We start from the raw sequence: 16110 nt of genomic DNA, 5'->3' as shown, positions 1-16110 counted from the left end.
AAAGCTTTGGTTGTCCTGGGGTGGCGGGGGGGACCCTGGGTAGCTAGGGACAAAGGCCAGAGGGAGTCTTAACTGTATCTCCTTTTGTATGTTGTGATTTGTATTTTAATTTAAAAATATATAAACTTTCAATTAAAATACCCAATAGAAATCTAATTTTTAAAACTAAAAATAATATAAAATTTCACCAAACTCTTAAAATTTTGGTTCTATACCTTACAGACTTTTTTCTCTTTGTATATAGAATCAAAGATATGTGCCATATATACATATATATATATAAAACCCATTGCCCTCGAGTTGATTCCAACTCGTAGCGACCCTATAGGACAGAGTAGAATTGCCCCATAGGGTTTCCAAAGAGCACCTGGTGAATTTGAACTGCCAGCGTTTTGGTTAGCAGATGTAGCTCTTAACCCTTACGCCACCAGGGTTTCCATATATATATATTTGTCAAAGATGAAATCATTGGAGGAATTGCTTCAGGCCTAGCTCCTTCTTTTTTAAGGTTCCCTGGAATGCCATAGGACCATGATCTATTGAATCTATTGACAGACAAGTAGGTCCTTTGTTGTTGTTAGCTGTCATCAAGCTGGCCTCCAACTCATGGAGACCCCGTGCACAACAGAACAAAATTCTGCCCAGTCCTGCACCATCCCCGTGATCAGCTGTAGATTGAACCCTGGTAATCCACAGGGTTTTCATGGGCTAATTTTCAGACATAGATCACCAGCCTTTCTTCCTGGTCCGTCTTAGTCTGGAAGCTCCAGTGAAACCTGTTTAACATCATAGCAACACTCAAGCCTCCACTGACAGCTGGGTGGTGACCGCTCTTGAGGTTTATCGACTGGGAATTGAACCTGGGTCTCCCGTGTGGAAGGCAAGAATTCTACCACTGAACCACCACTGCGTTAAAAAGGGAGGATTACAGTTTTACTGTTCCAGTTTCATGCGTCCACCTATGCCATCTTAAACCATGAAATGAAGCAGGGCAGCTCCCTGGGGCGTCAACACGAGGCCAACTCAAAGCTTGAACGTTTTGACTACTGAGTCAAGCAGGTCCTATAACCTGGTGGTCAGATACAAGGGCCCTTGAATCCCTGGGCCCAGACCCAGGCTCTGCCCCCTTACCATCACACGACCTTGGGCTATACCTCAATGCCCTCATCTCTTAAGAGGGCATCACAGTACTCCATAAGTTATTCATTGAGAAGCAAATGAAAAAACATAGCACTTTATCTGGCATAGAGTAAGTGGCCAGAAAATGACCAATATCAGTATCATTATCATTACAGTATTATAATTACTTTCTCTAGGACGACTATTAGCTAAATCCCCCTCCTCCAACCATTCACTCAACACATACTGAGTTTCTAGTCTGTGCCCAGCAGGGGTCCACCCCCTGTCAAAGAGGGAAGCTCACATCAAAGGGGAAACTTCAGCCAGCTTGGGCTCCAAAAAAAAACCAAGCCTGTTGCCAGTCGAGTCAATTCCAAGTCATAGTGACCCTATGGGACAGAGTAGAACTGCCCCATGGGGTTTCTAAGGAGCAGCTGGTGGATTCGAACTGCTGACCTTTTGGTTAGCAGCCAATGCTTAACCCACTGCTCCACCAGAGAGTAGGAGACCAGAAAGCCTAAGTGTCAACAACCCTCTGGGTGAGCTCTGAGGCTGTGCACAGTGGCCAGGGAGCAGGGGCTGCAGAAACCTGAATCACCTAGCAAATGGCCGCCCAGGGTGGACAATGGTGGACATTGTAGGCTGAGGCATCTGAACCTGAGAGCCCTGGGGACCTGGCCACATCTCTCTAATCGGATCCGAAAGCCACATTCCCACATTCCCACATTCCCCCAGGTTGCTGTGAATTCCTCCAGCTTATTAACCAGGTAAGGCCAGTCTTTTTGATATAAAAACAATAGGCTGTGTGCGCAGCTGGGCTGAGACCTAACAGAAAATAAAAAGTCAGCAGCACAGAGCCTATCCCCTCAAACACACATCTGGAATCCATTTTCTATTGATATAAAATGGATGTGTGTATGATGCATGTGTGTATTTATGAATCTGGTCTATTAATCACAAAGGCCAGAGTGAGAAAGGGCCGTTCTTATCCCAAGTCAGCCCCCACGATGAGCTTAAGGATGACTTCGAGATTTACTTATTCCAACTGAGGCCAGAGGCTGGAGACAGGATGCTGTGCTCCACCAGCTATGGTTTCCAAAACTCACCAAAAAATAAAATAAAAACCAAACCCGTTGCCATCAAGTCAATTCCAGCTCATGGTGATGCCACGTGGGTCAGAGTAATGGCTGATTCTTCAGGAGCAAATTGCCAGGCGTTTCTTCCATGGCGTCACTGGGTGGGTTCGAGCCACCAACCTTTAGGTTAGCAGTGGATCGCTGTCTATGCCATCCAGGGGCCTTCCAAAACCCCAACCGGGCCAAATTCTGACTCATTTTTTATAGTGTCATGAGCAGATCCATCCAACAATAGAACACACTGGTGAGGTCTCAGATTCCGGCTCCTTCTAATGAAAGCTCTCACTTAACTGAAAGCCAAAAATCAAAAAAAAATAAAAATAACATTGCCATTGAGTCGATTCCGACTCACAGCAACCACATCGGACAGAGCAGAACTGCCTCACGGGGTTTCCAACGAGCTGGGGGTAGATTCGAACTGCCGACCCTTTGGTTAGCAGCCTGAGCTCTTAACCACTGTGCCTTGCATTTTGCCTGTTTGCAGGGCTTGGTTTGTGTGGCTTCATTTAGGTGAGAATTAGCATAAGGAGAGAGTGGAAGTAGATGGGGCTGGGCTATGAAGTTGCAAGGAGAATAAAGCCATGGTTGCCAGCCATCTCCCACACCTCCCAAGATCTAAGACAAAGAGCAATGGCAGTGATCTGAGGTGTGTAGGGTCCTGTCTCCCAGCCCATCATTTTGCATATATAATATCAAACCCCATTTGTTGCACAGCTAGAGCAGCACCTGAAAAGTGGTGAGATGTTTGGAATAATCTTAAAATATTTCTGGGTGACGCCTCAGAAACTCTGTTTAGTTAGGCCCAGGGTGTCCTTCAAGGAGCCCTGGTGGCGAAATGGTTAAGCACTTGGCTGCTAACCAAAAGCTTGTCAGTTCCAACTCACCCAGTGTCTCCAAGGGAAAAAGACCTGGCGATCTGCTCCCATAAAGATGACAGCCCAGAAAGCCCTATGGGGCAGTTCTACTCTGTCCTGTGGGGTCACTCTAAGTCAACAGTCAACCTAATGGCACACACCAACAAAAGGGTGTCCTTCGGAACTGCTTTCTTGTTATTAGCTGCTATCGAGTGCAGCCCCCGACTCATGACGACCCCATACACAATGAAATGAAACCCTGCATGATCCTGCGCCATCCCCATAAAGGGCTGCAGATTGAACTGTGGTGACCCACGGGGTTTTCAGTGATTGGTTTTTGGAAGTAGAGGGCCAGGCCTTTCTTCCTAGTCTGTCTTAGTCTGGAAGCTCTGCTGAAACCTGTTCAGCATCATAGCAACACACAAGCCTCCGCTGACAGATGGGTGGTCTGAGGTGCCGTGGCCGGGAATCGAACCTGGGCTAGGTAAGAGCCCCAAGCACATGGCACTACCCGAGTGCAAGGGGGGCTGTGGATGATCATCTCTGCCTGTGCATTCACCACCCAGTGACAGTTCCCCACAATGGAAATGGTGAGAGGTGGTCCAATGTTTGTGTGACACCTGGCCCTGTCTGCCACATCCAGGCTCACCCAAAAAGTGCAAGCACAGGGGCTCATGCCACCCTTGGAAGACCTGGAGGTGTAACCACTCTCCTTAATGCTGTGATCCCCCTTTAGGGCCCCCGAAGCTGAGACCCCCCCCCCCAGCTTCAGTTGGATGCTGCGAATTGCTGACATAGGTCTCCCACTACCCTCTTCTACGGTCTGCCCAGCCACTTCCTGTTGGCTCCCCCAGATCGCTCAGTTCTCCCAAACAACTCTAGGGGCTCAACCAAAACCATTCTACTACTCTTGACAGAACCAGCTCTTGGGGCCAAAACATTGTGCTAGCATTCTCTGTGGGTGGGAAGCGGGTGGGTTTGTGTCGAGTCTCTGCCAAGCTGGGGCTGAATTGGGCTTTCGGTAAGAGCACTTGAGGGAAGTCCATTAGAAGCAGAGATTTCCAGATCCCCTGGACAGATGAAGTTCACTGACAACAACGATAGCAGCCGCTACTGTTGACACAATCCTTCCTATACCCCCACACTGCTGTTCTAAGCACGCGATGTCCATCTTTGGAATTTCTCACAACGCTGCGTTGTTAAGCCCATTTTATAGTCGGGGAAGAATGACACTCGGCCCAATGAATTCACTTTTCCTAAGGTCACTTGACCACTAGTAGAGCCAGGATCTGACCCAAAGCCATCTTATTTCAAAGCTGTCTCTTGTCCCTCTGCACTATGGCTCTTTAGTAACCAAGTATCATGGGAGTTTTCTCGGTCTGCTCTGAGAACATCATCAGATGCTCTGTTTGGTAATGAACTTGCTAGAACCTTTGGGAACCTGTCATGCCCTGCTTCCTCAATCCCTTTTGTTGTGTTTCACCTGGAAGGTGGAGGGTAAAAATGAGAGTGGCCCCAGCACAAGCATTTGAAATGGGTATGGCATAGATGGATATGGTAGAAGGTCCGGGAAAAGGAGGAAGACCCTCAGTGAGATGGGTAGACACACTGGCTGCAACAATGGGCTCACACACAGCAATGATGGTGAGGATGGCACAAGACTGGGCAGTATTTCGTTCTGTTGTGCACAGGGTGGCTATGAGTCAGAGCTGACTCAGTGGCACCTAACAACAACAACAACACAGCATAGATGGGGAAAGAAATGAGTTGAAACTCTCCTGGCTGATAACTCAGAGGGTTCAAGGGCATGGAGAACGCCCTTCTGAATTCTGAAGGAGACATTGGTGCATCCCATTCGCGCTGCTGTTGGTGGTGGTGTTGGTTGCCACTGAGCATTGGAGAGTAGAACTGCTCCATAGGGTTTTCAAGGATGTGACCTGTCAGAAGGAGATCACCAGGCCTTTCTTCCAAGGCACCTGTGGGTGGGTTCCAGCTGCCAACCTACTGCTTAACCGTTTGTGCCCCCCAGGGACTCCTCCAGGGGTACTTGCTGTTGTTGTTGTTGGGTGTCATCAAGTGGATTCAACTCCAAGCAACTTCATGGGACAGACTAGAAGTGCCCCATATGGTCTTCTTGGCTGTGATCTTCAGGGAAGAGGATCACCAGGTCTTTTCTTCTGTGGAGCCGCTGGGTGGGTTTGAACTGCCGTGCCGACCTTTTGATTTGCAGCCGAGCACTTAACTGTGGCGCCACTAGGCCTCCTTCCAGACACACTAGTCCTCTGAAAACGGGAGAAGACCATCTTCTAAGACTGTTTATACTCTTTCCCATCTGTCTTCATTCCTTTGCCCACCAACAGGGAACTAGGAGGCCTCCCAGTCAAAAACTCCACAGGAGCCAGTGCCGTTCTGGCACTGCTCACAGCTCGCTCCATGGCTCTGGGAAAACGATTGAACTCCTGAGCATACTCATTTCCCTATTGCCAGAACCAGGACAATAAAATCCACTTCCCAGAGAGCCCAGGGAATTAATTACTTGAGCGTTTATTAAGTGCTTTGAAGATGAAATGTGTGAAGTGTTCACTTTTTCCCTTCCTTGCCCTTGGGTTTTCCTCTGCAGGACAAGAAGTCCAAAAAAAGCCAAGTCCACAGCTTGCATGGAAAGTTCAGGACATTTCCTAAGGGCACAAGTAGCATATTAACTCTTACTTGAGTCTCAGTGTTCCACAGCTCAAAGGATAAAATGAGCTTGCAGAAATTCTCACAGCAAGGCCTTGGCTGAATGCCCCTCCTATGGCAAGATGGAAACTTCCACAGAGCTCCTTCCACGTCTTCGTTCATTTATCCAACAAATATTTATTAAACACCCTCTATGCCAGGAATTCTTTTGGGCAATGGGGATATAGCAATAAATAAAACAGCAAAAATCCACTGGGGAGTCGGGGTGGGGGAGTGACATACAATAAACAAGAGGAACGAGTGATACGTAGAGTATGTGAGGTGGTGCAAAGTGCTAAGAAGGAAAATAAGTTGGGGAAGGGAGAGAGAAAATGGGAGGGGTCAGGAGGAGTTGCCATTTGAGGAAGGGTGGACAGACAAGATGAATAACTTGAGAGAAGAAGACAGCCATGTGTGGATACGTAAAGGAAGAGTCTTCCAAGGATGTACTGGGTTAAGCAGTGTCCCCCTAAAAAATTTATGTCTACCCAGAACCTCAGAATGTGACCTTATTTGGAAATAGGGTCTTTGCAGATCTAATTAGTTAAGATGAGATCCTACTGGATCAGTGTGGGCCCTAAAGGCAATGACTGGTGTCCTTGTAAGAAGGCCACATGAAGAGACAGACACATAGGAAGACAGCCATATGAAGACAGAAGCAGAGATTGGAGTTATGCTGCTGTCATGGATTGAATTGTGTCCCCCGAAAATATGTGTCATCTTGGCCAGGCCATGATTCCCAGTCCACCATTTTGTCATCTGATGTGATTTTCCTACGTGTTGTAAATCCTGCCTCTATGATGTTAATGAGGCAGGATTAGAGGCAGTTATGTTAATGAGCAGGACTCACTCTACACAATTAGGTTGTATCTTGAGTCAATATCTTTTGAGATATAAAAGAAAGAAGCGAGCAGAGAGACTTGGGGACCATGTACCACCAAGAAAGGAGCACCGGGAGCATAGCACATACTTTCAACTCAGGGTTCCTGAGCTGAGAAGCTCCTAGACCAGGAGAAGATTGATGACAAGGACCTTCCCCCAGAGCCAACAGAGAGAAAGGCATCCCCTGGAGGCGGTGCCCTGAAGTTGGACTTCTAGCCTCCTAGACTTGCGGAAGAATAAATTTCTCTTTGTTAAAGTCATCCACTTGTGGTATTTCTGTTATAGCAGCACTAGGTAACTAAGACAGCTGCCACAAGCCAATAAATGCCAAGGATTGCTGGAAGCCACCAGAAGCTAGGAAGGATTAAAGAAGGATTCTCCCTTAGAGACCTCAGAAGGGAGCATGACCTTGCCAACACCTTGATTTCAGACTTCTGGCCTCCAGAAGGATGGGAGAATAAATTCCTGTTGTTTTAAGCCACCTAGTTTGTGGTCATTTGTCCAGGCAGCCCAGGACACGAATATACAGAGAGAGGGACCATCATTGGGGAAGGTGCTGAACTAGGAGCTTATCTGGAGCAGTGCATGGAGGCCAGTGTGGCTGGAATGGAGGAAACCAGAGGTAGAGTGGAGGATACTGGTGGTTCAGTGGTAGAGCTCTAGCTTTCCATGCAGGCGACCTGGGTTCGATTGCTGGCCAATGCGCCTCATGTGTAATCACCACTCGTCCGTCAGTGGAGGCTTCGTGTGTTGCTGTGATGCTGAACAGGTTTTGGCAGAGCTTCCAGACTAAGACTAGGAAGGAAGGCCTGGTGATCTACTTCCAGAAATCAGCCAATGAAAGCCATATGGATCACAACAGTCCCATCCTATTGTGCATGTGGTTGCCCTGAGTCAGGAGCCAACTCAAAGCAATTGGAAAAAAGGGAGTGGGGCAGAGGGAAGTAGGGGAGCGATAAGGGCAGATGGGTAATGAGGGATACAAATCATGGAAAGCCTGATGGGCCACTGATACTTTGGCTTTCATCTGAGTGTGGTATCAACCCACTGGAGAAGTGACCCGATCCCATTTACATCATTGTGCGGAGGAGTGGGGTCTTCTGTTTGGCCCTCCAGGCCCACTTCTCACCCTTCTCCATTCTGTTCTGTGCCCGGGAGGCTGATCTGTGTGGATGGACTCAATGTGCTGTCTTGCTCTGGCAGGAGATCAGAGGGAGGGAGGAGTGTGTTGACAAGGTATTTATGTCCCTGTCCCCTCCGAGCCAGGTCACTGCACGTTGACTGTGTCCCTCTACCAAAGGCCACAGCTGCTGTCAGGAGACCTCTCCAAACACTGCCTCCCTCCTCTCAGTCCTACAGGCCTAAGGGTGGTACCATTTCCTGCCCCAGGGCACTGTACCAGCCTTTCCTAAACACAGCCCACACTTTTGTTAATAGTTCCTGCATGAAACTCTCCTTAAAACTCCCATAGATGAATATGGCATCTGTTTCTTGCTGTTTCCTGCTCCTGTTGACTTAGTTACCTCTGCATATGCCCAGTGCCTAGTTCAGTGCCTGTTGTGTTACAGCAACAGAAAGGTGATGGAGAGAGGGAGGGAAGGAGGAAGGGATGTTCGGATGGATGGATGGATGGATGGATGGATGGATGGATGGATGGATGGATGGATGGATGGATGGATGGATGGATGGATGGATGGATGGATGGATGGATGGATGGATGGATGGATGGATGGATGGATGGATGGATGGATGGATGGATGGATGGATGGATGGGTGGGTGGGTGGATGATTAGAAGGATGGATGGATGGATAGATGGACAGATGGATGGACGATGGGTGGATGGATGGATGTGGGAAAAATAGATGGATAGATGAATGTCAGGAAGGAAGGAAGGAAGGAAGGAAGGAAGGAAGGAAGGAAGGAAGGAAGGAAGGAAGGAAGGAAGGAAGGAAGGAAGGAAGGAAGGAAGGAAGGAAGGAAGGAAGGAAGGAAGGAAGGAAGGAAGGAAGGAAGGAAGGAAGGAAGGAAGGAAGGAAGGATAGATGGATAGGTTTGACAGAATAATCAGAATTCTTAACTACAAACAACTGACTGTAACTGAGACAGAAAATAAATATTTGGGATATTGGGTAGCTCCTAGAATCTACAAGAAAGATAGAGAACCAGGCTTAGAAAGTGGGCGAAAAATGACAGGAGCTAGGTGGCTAGAATCCCAAACAATGCCTCAGCATAGCAATAGCCAAGTGAGGATGCCACAGCCTCCACCATCACCGCAGCCATTGCTAGGAGGGTCCCACCCCTGCCCACTGCCCCTAGAATCAACACTGAATTGTTTTAATGTCACTTTTTCAAGATTGTCACTGCTGTCCTGGGCAGGAAGAGCTAACCAGTCCACAGTACTCTCACATGACACACCACTGAGTCTAGGGAACAAGAAGAGGGAATCTGCCCCCTTTGGTTTGTATAAAGGGAGATGGGGATTCCCGCCTGTTTATTTTGGAATTTCCCCAATTAAGAAAAATATTTAGCTGCAACTTAGTGAAGAAATAACTAATCCAGAAACTGGAACACCAAAGTTGCCCTTAATAAGTCGTTTTCAGAACAAGTAGTGCCTCAAAGAAGATACAGGAAGAGTAAAAGTCTGTTCTCTTCCCTCAGCATACTTTCTCACCATTGGAAGAGAAAGAACAAAGTTGCAAGAAACGGCAATAGAAGTCTAAGTAAACCTGGGGAAGCAGAGTTTCTCAAAACGGTTATCCATGAAACTAGTGCCTTGTGATCTTCTATAGGTGGGAAAAGTGCTCCATGATCAATATTGCCTTCTTGACCCCCTTTCATAAAAAACATTAGCACATTAAAGGCTCTGAGAATTCCTGCAGGCCAGAAACCTGCTGGATTTTCTTTAATACCAAACTTGTTTGACCATGGAATAATTTTTTCATATAAGAGCCCCCAGTCTTAGTGGTTTGTGGAAGGAAAACTGTTAACAGATGTTGGAAGAATATGGGAATGATCTGGGTGGGAATGTAGTCCTGTTGGAGAAAGCTTCATATTGGAACGTTGTCTGTTACTTTCGTGGAGGGACGGGGGTAGGCAGAACCATTCCCTGGGACAATTTGGGCTGATAAGGAGACCACACAATTCTGGAAAGGGGATGTACCCGATAAAATGTTGACCTTCCTTCCTGTCATTAGGCATTTGTTGCAGTTGGTGGTAGTTCTTACGGTTTAGGGAGAGACCCAGACCCCGAGGCTAGTCCTGTTCTCTGTGGAAATTGCAGCCAAACGACACAACCAACTGCTCATGGAGTCATCTTGTTCAACTGAAAGAACATTCAAGACAAATTCAAAGCACCTCAAAGCCAGAGTCTTCAGGATTTCAGAGTTCTGTCTGTCCCATTGCTGGGGAAACGGTGACTTAAAATGAGCAGGGTTTCTCCACCACAGGACTTCTCAGAGCCTTTGACATACAAATGATCTTTGTCAATCTCCAGTGGGACAGTAGAGAATGCATTATTTCCCCAAAACATTAGACCAAATACCCTCCTCCCTTTCTTAATGTACTATCAGAATAACCACACCATGGACTGCCCTTTAGAAAATTAATGATAATCCAATCCCACCATTTTACGGATGTAGAAACTGAGGCCCAGAGAGTGAACACGAACTTGCCAAAGGACCCACAAGAGATGCTAGAATTCAGGAATCCTGTCTCTCTCTACCATGCTGCATGGTAAGGAGAGCCTTTAACAGCTCGGCTACAAATAATAACAATATGAAGAAGAAGAAGTAAAGAAGACAGCACTTAATTTCCATCAAGTACTCCTGTATAAAAATGTTAAGTGCCTGAAAAGTACAACAACAACAAAAAGGTATCTTTTTTGGAAAAGAGTGGAATTTAGACCACCAAAGCAGTGTGTAAAATCCAGTATATAGGGCGAGAAGAAGTGATTGTGAGTGGCTGTTGAGATTCAACAAGTGTGGACCTCTCTTTGCGTAGACTGATGAAAGTTTTATGATGGTTGGAGACAGCTGTTAATTTTTTCATAGATCCACCACTATCCCCTTGCCACCAATGCCATTCCCAATATCACTGCCCTTTAGCCCAAAGTCTTCTTGACTCGAAGTCATGTCTCCCTCATGCCATTGTGGTGGGCCCCAGGCCATCAGCACCATCACTGCCCAACAGGTCTTGCTAAAGTTCAAATCTGACTGTGTCATTCCATGCTGCTTCCAGAGTGAGCTCCAGGTTCCTCGCTGACAAAAGATGTTCCTGACATAGATCTCAAGCCACATCGCCCATCACTCACCTTTTCCTGCCTCACAAACACTTGGACCTTCTCACCATCTCCAAAACTCTATTCACTTTCACACCTGCCTCCCTCTAAGCCATTGCAGGTGCTTTATGCTCTGCCCAGAATGCACACTCCTGTTTCTCCATTTGGAGAACTCTTCATCCTTCGAAGCCCATCTTACAAGCTTTCTCCTCCTTTAAGTCTCTCCGTTGTCTCCATTGTCAGTGGATTGGCCCACTCTTCTCAGCTACCATCTGTCCATCATTGGCTACTTGAGTGTTGCTCTGATGCTGAACAGATTTCAACAGAGCTTCCAGACTAAGACAGACTAGGAAGAGAGGCCTGGTGAGCTACTTCGGAAAATCAGCCAATAAAAACCCTGTGGATCACAATGGTCTGATGTAGAACTGATCAGGGGGATGGCGAAGAAGGACCAGGTGGTGTTTCATTTGGGGTCACCATGGGTCAGCAGTCAACTCAACAGCAGCTAACAACAACAAAATTCTATATTGTATTTATTCATTCATTTATCCAGGGACTCATTAAATACCTGCTGTGTGCTGGTCAGGAGCCCTGGTGGCACAATGGTTAAGCACTCAGCTGCTAACCGAAAAATCAGCAGTTCGAACCCACCAGCAGCTTCCTCCGTGGAAGAAAGATGTGGCAGTCTGCTTCCATAAAGATTACAGCCTTGGAAACCCTATAGGGCAGTTCTACTCTGTCCTATAGGGTTGGTATGAGTTGGAATCGACTCGATGGCAATGGGTTTTGGGTGTGCTGGTCACTGTCCCAGGTATTGGGAATACAGGAGTGAACAAGAGAAACAAGATCCCTGGTTTCATAGAGTTTGTAATCTAGACGAAGAAGGCCAGCCAACAAGTAAGCAGTCGAATCGGCTATTCAGCTCCTCCAAAAAAGCCTCATTCATGTTCTCTCTGTACAGGCGCAATCCAGCTGCCTGAATATAACACCCCTCAAGCTCCCAGGGGGGCACCCACAGGACACAGTAGCCAGCTAGGCTTTGGCAGCAGCTGATTTGGGGGCTAGACTCTGGGTTTGGCTCGTGGCAGAGGCTGGGGCAGGTCTTATGGCTCCTTTGGGGCCACAGTTCCTCCCCTAGGGCAGAAATATTGAGGTTAATAATGTGGCCGCTAAACTGTGGGCCGGGCTGGAGTGGGGGCAGAGATCATGCTTATTAAGCTCTGCCCAAGGCCGGGATGAAAGGTCGTCTGTAAAAGGAGAAGTGCTATTAGGGCGAAGGTGGGTCTGCTCTGAGCTTTAGCCAGTGGCTAGAGAAGGCCTGGGGATTCCTCTGTATGAAAGTGTTGCTCCAAAAACAAGCTGTGATCTCTCAGCACTGTCATCAGCCCTCCCATCACCAGGAGGACAGCTCATGAAAACACCCTACACTGCACCCAGAAGAAAATATCATGGTCATAGCCCCAAATGGCCCCAAATCCTGGCCACCATTTAGCTTCCTCTTTGACTACCAGGAGGTATACACACTGTTGTAGCAATAACAGTGAGAGGTCAGTGCTATTGGCCCATTTTACAGGTGAAGAAACTGAGGTCCAAAAGAGTGAAGTGATGGCTGGGGTGTGACACAGCCAAATTTCAATCCTAGACCTTCTGATGTCAAGTCAGGGACTCCTTCCACCACATTCCACACCTTCTGGGCTTTTCCTCACACACAGTCTCCTGACCAGTGAACACTTCTTAGGCAGCACGTGAGGGGAAGAAAGAGAAGAACAAACCACTGCTCAGGAATCTTGGTCTCATACGTCCTTTCCTTCCTTCCTGCTCTCTCTCTTGTTTTCATCTCATCCGTTGCTCCAAATTGGCTCCAGTTTCTATCAGCTGGAGAGGCATCCCCTTGAGGAAGTTTCTCAACAACACAGCATAGCAGGATTTTATAAACCCTTGGAGCTCAGAGGGACAGCGTTTTGAAGTGTGCATTTTAGAAAAGAAGGTGAGTCTTTGTCTAGATTCAGGCAACATTGGAGGGTTTTCTTCCAGCTTTGACTTCCCTCGCCACAAAACCGTCAATAAGATGGATTGACACAGTGATTGCAACAATGGGCTCAAGCATAACCATGATCATGGGAATGGCACAGGACCGGGCAGTGTTTCGTTCTGTTGTACACAGGGTCTCTATGAGTCAGAACCGATTCAACAGCATCTAGCGACAACAACAAACCCATCTATTACTTGTCTCAAAGCTGTCAAGTCTATCGGAGAGATTCCACATTAAGAGTCATGATTGTTGTTAGCTGCCCTTGAGTTAGCTCCCACTCATGACCATCTTAAGTATAACCGAACGAAATGTTGCCTGGTCCTGCGCCATCTTCATAATCATTGGTATGGTGAGTTCATTGGTGGGCTCTGGGTCGATCCATCTTTTTGCTGGCCCTCTACTTTACCAAGCATGATGTCCTTCTCCAGCGGTTGGTCCCTCCTGATGACATGTCCAAAGTAAATGAGTTTCACCATCCTTGCTCTTATGGAGCATTCTGGCTGTAGTTCCTCCAAGACTGTTCTGTTCATTCTTCTGGCAGTCCACAGCATCTTCAATATGACACCTGGGGTTGTATGGAGGCTCTCCCAGTTCTTGAGATCTCAGTTTTCCCATCTGTACAACTGGAACAACTAGCTTCCTGAAGATTGAGAACATGAGCTGTTTCTGTTTCTTTCTCTTTTAAATTTCCCCCTTTTAATTGAATCAAGCTAGTGGATCTTTTTAGTGGACCAGGGCTTCAGCGATGAGTTCAGTCATTCAACAAATATTTACCGATCACCCACTATGTGCCTGGTGCCGCTTTAGGCCCTGGGGATACAGTCAAGTGTAAGACATCCATGTGTATCTGTGTGCAGAGTCCATAGCTTTCTGGAGATTCTCCAAGGCGTTTATGAACCAAAATTAAAAAGGCATGGCGTTACGATATTACAAGATGGAAAATACTTCTACCTCTTAAAGTATGTTTTAAGGGTAGCATTTTTTACTTGATTTAATCCAGTTAATAGTTCCTGTGTCTCCACCCAATCACTGTTGTGCTTAGACGTGGCAACATAAATTCCGTCTGACCTGTGGGTCCCTGGGCAATTCTCCTCCTGCCTCCATTTCTCCATCCATAAAATGGGATGAATGATAACCCTTGAGGATGGCATCAAATTAATGAACTGAAGAGACCCAGGGGCTTTGAGTTCTTACAGAAGAGAGGGGCCAGGAGCTATGGGGGCTGAGACATAGCTGTGGGTTTCCTTCCTTCTCCTGGGAGCCCAAGAAGTTTGCAAGGACACTCCGGTCCCCTGGGGGAAAACTTGAACAGACGTTGGAAAGGGACACAGTCCCAGAGTTACGGGCTGAATGGGGACAGGGTGCAATGCATACACGTTTACCTCCAGGTCACTGGTCCCAACACAGCCTAACAGATCTCAACTGAAAGTTACTGCCATCTGCTCTGTGACCTCGATCCGTGTGCGACCCTGCACATTGCAACTGGCAGCCCCAGCAGGCAGGCTGGCACCGACCACAGCAGAAAATGGGTCACTCCCAAGAGCCCCAAAGCATGGCCTGGGCCCTGAGGTGGGGTAGGGGTGAGTAGGGAAGGGCCTACAAGCTTTCCATCTAGAATCATAGCTACAAGAGCAATGTGAATGAAGGGTCTTGTCCTCAAGAAAGCATTCCAGGCTCTCCACCATTTCTCAGCTCTGGCCAGCAAACCAAGCTGTTCACACTCTATGGGACAGCCCCTTTGCAGGAACCGGATGTGGGATAAATCAGAGCAGAGCATAATGGGACATATGGTCAGTTTCACATGATAATAGCAGCTGTTTATGAAGACAATACAATGTGCCAAGCAAGGGGTTAGGCTCATTGTCTGAGTTACCTCATTCAATTGACAACCCAAATCCAGGAGGTATATAACCAAGGCTCAGAGTGGCATAGAACTTGCCAAAGGTCACACAGCAGTAGGTGTTCGGTCAAGGTTTGAACCCAAGCTGTGAGATTCCATAGATCCTCTGATGTCTGGTCTGGCCCTCACACCATGCCCCTCAATGTAGAAGCAGAGATCTACATCCAGATTCCAGCGCTGTCCCAATTCCAGGTATTCCCTGCCACTCCCTACTTGAATTAATAAATTTCCAAATCTGGAGGGAAAAGTCTTTTCAACCAGGTACCCTGAGTTTTCTTTAGGAAAATATGGTTATAAAAGCTATAGAGAAGCAAGAAGGGTATTACAGAGACGGATACAAGAAGAAAAATTGAGGTCAACAAGAAAGGGATAGAAATAACAAAAAATAGTGGTACAGCACTGTTATGAATTAAATTGTGACCCAAAAAAATATGTATTATACATACTAACAGCTATACCTGTGGAGGAAACCCTGGTGGCGTAGTAGTTAAGAGCTACGGCTGCTAACCAAAAGGTCAGCAGTTCGAATCCACCAGGCATTCCTTGGAAGCTCTATGGGGCAGTTCTACTCTGTCCTATAGGGTCGCTATGAGTCGGAATCGACTCGACAGCAATAGGTAATAGGTTATACCTGTGGAAACCCTGGCGGTGAAGTGGTTAAGAGCTATGGCTGCTAACCAAAAGGTCAGCAGTTCAAATCTACCAGGCGCTCCTTGGAAACTCTATGGGGCAGCTCTACTCTGTCCTGTAGGGTCACTATGAATCGGAATTGACTTGACAGCAACGGGTTTTTTTTTTTTTTTTTAATACCTGTGGAGCCCTGGTGGCACAGTGGTTAAGAGCTCAGATGCTAACCAAACGGAATCCACCAGCCAGTCCTTGGAAACCCTACGGGGCAGTGCTACACTGTCCTGCAGGGTCACCAGGAGTCAGAATCAACTCAACGGCAGTGGGTTTGGTTTCTGTGTGTGTGTGCTTTTTTTTTTTTTTTTTTGGTATACCTGTGGTTATAATTTCATTTGAGAATCGGTTTTTCTTTGTCATGTTAATGTGGCAATATTAGCGTACGGTGCGTCTCAAATCCATCTCTTTTGAGATATAAAAGGAGTAGGTTGAGCAAGCAACCAAGCAGAGATGGGGGAGATAGATTCCGTGCCACACAAAGATCACCAAGGAGCAAAAGAAAAGAAGC

The 16110-nt window shown here is 47.1% G+C and overlaps 1 long non-coding RNA gene across 2 annotated transcripts in view; it reads right to left on the bottom strand.

Annotated features, from left to right (window-relative positions):
• Positions 1-16110, bottom strand: part of LOC126065307 (uncharacterized) — a 386754-nt gene that overhangs the window by 259389 nt on the left and 111255 nt on the right. The window lies entirely within an intron of this gene.

The sequence above is a fragment of the Elephas maximus genome, chromosome 22, assembly GCF_024166365.1.
Source record: "Elephas maximus indicus isolate mEleMax1 chromosome 22, mEleMax1 primary haplotype, whole genome shotgun sequence".
In the NCBI taxonomy this organism is placed as follows: domain Eukaryota; kingdom Metazoa; phylum Chordata; class Mammalia; order Proboscidea; family Elephantidae; genus Elephas; species Elephas maximus.
Note: the sequence above shows the minus strand (reverse complement) of the source record. Positions and strands in the feature narration are given on the sequence as shown.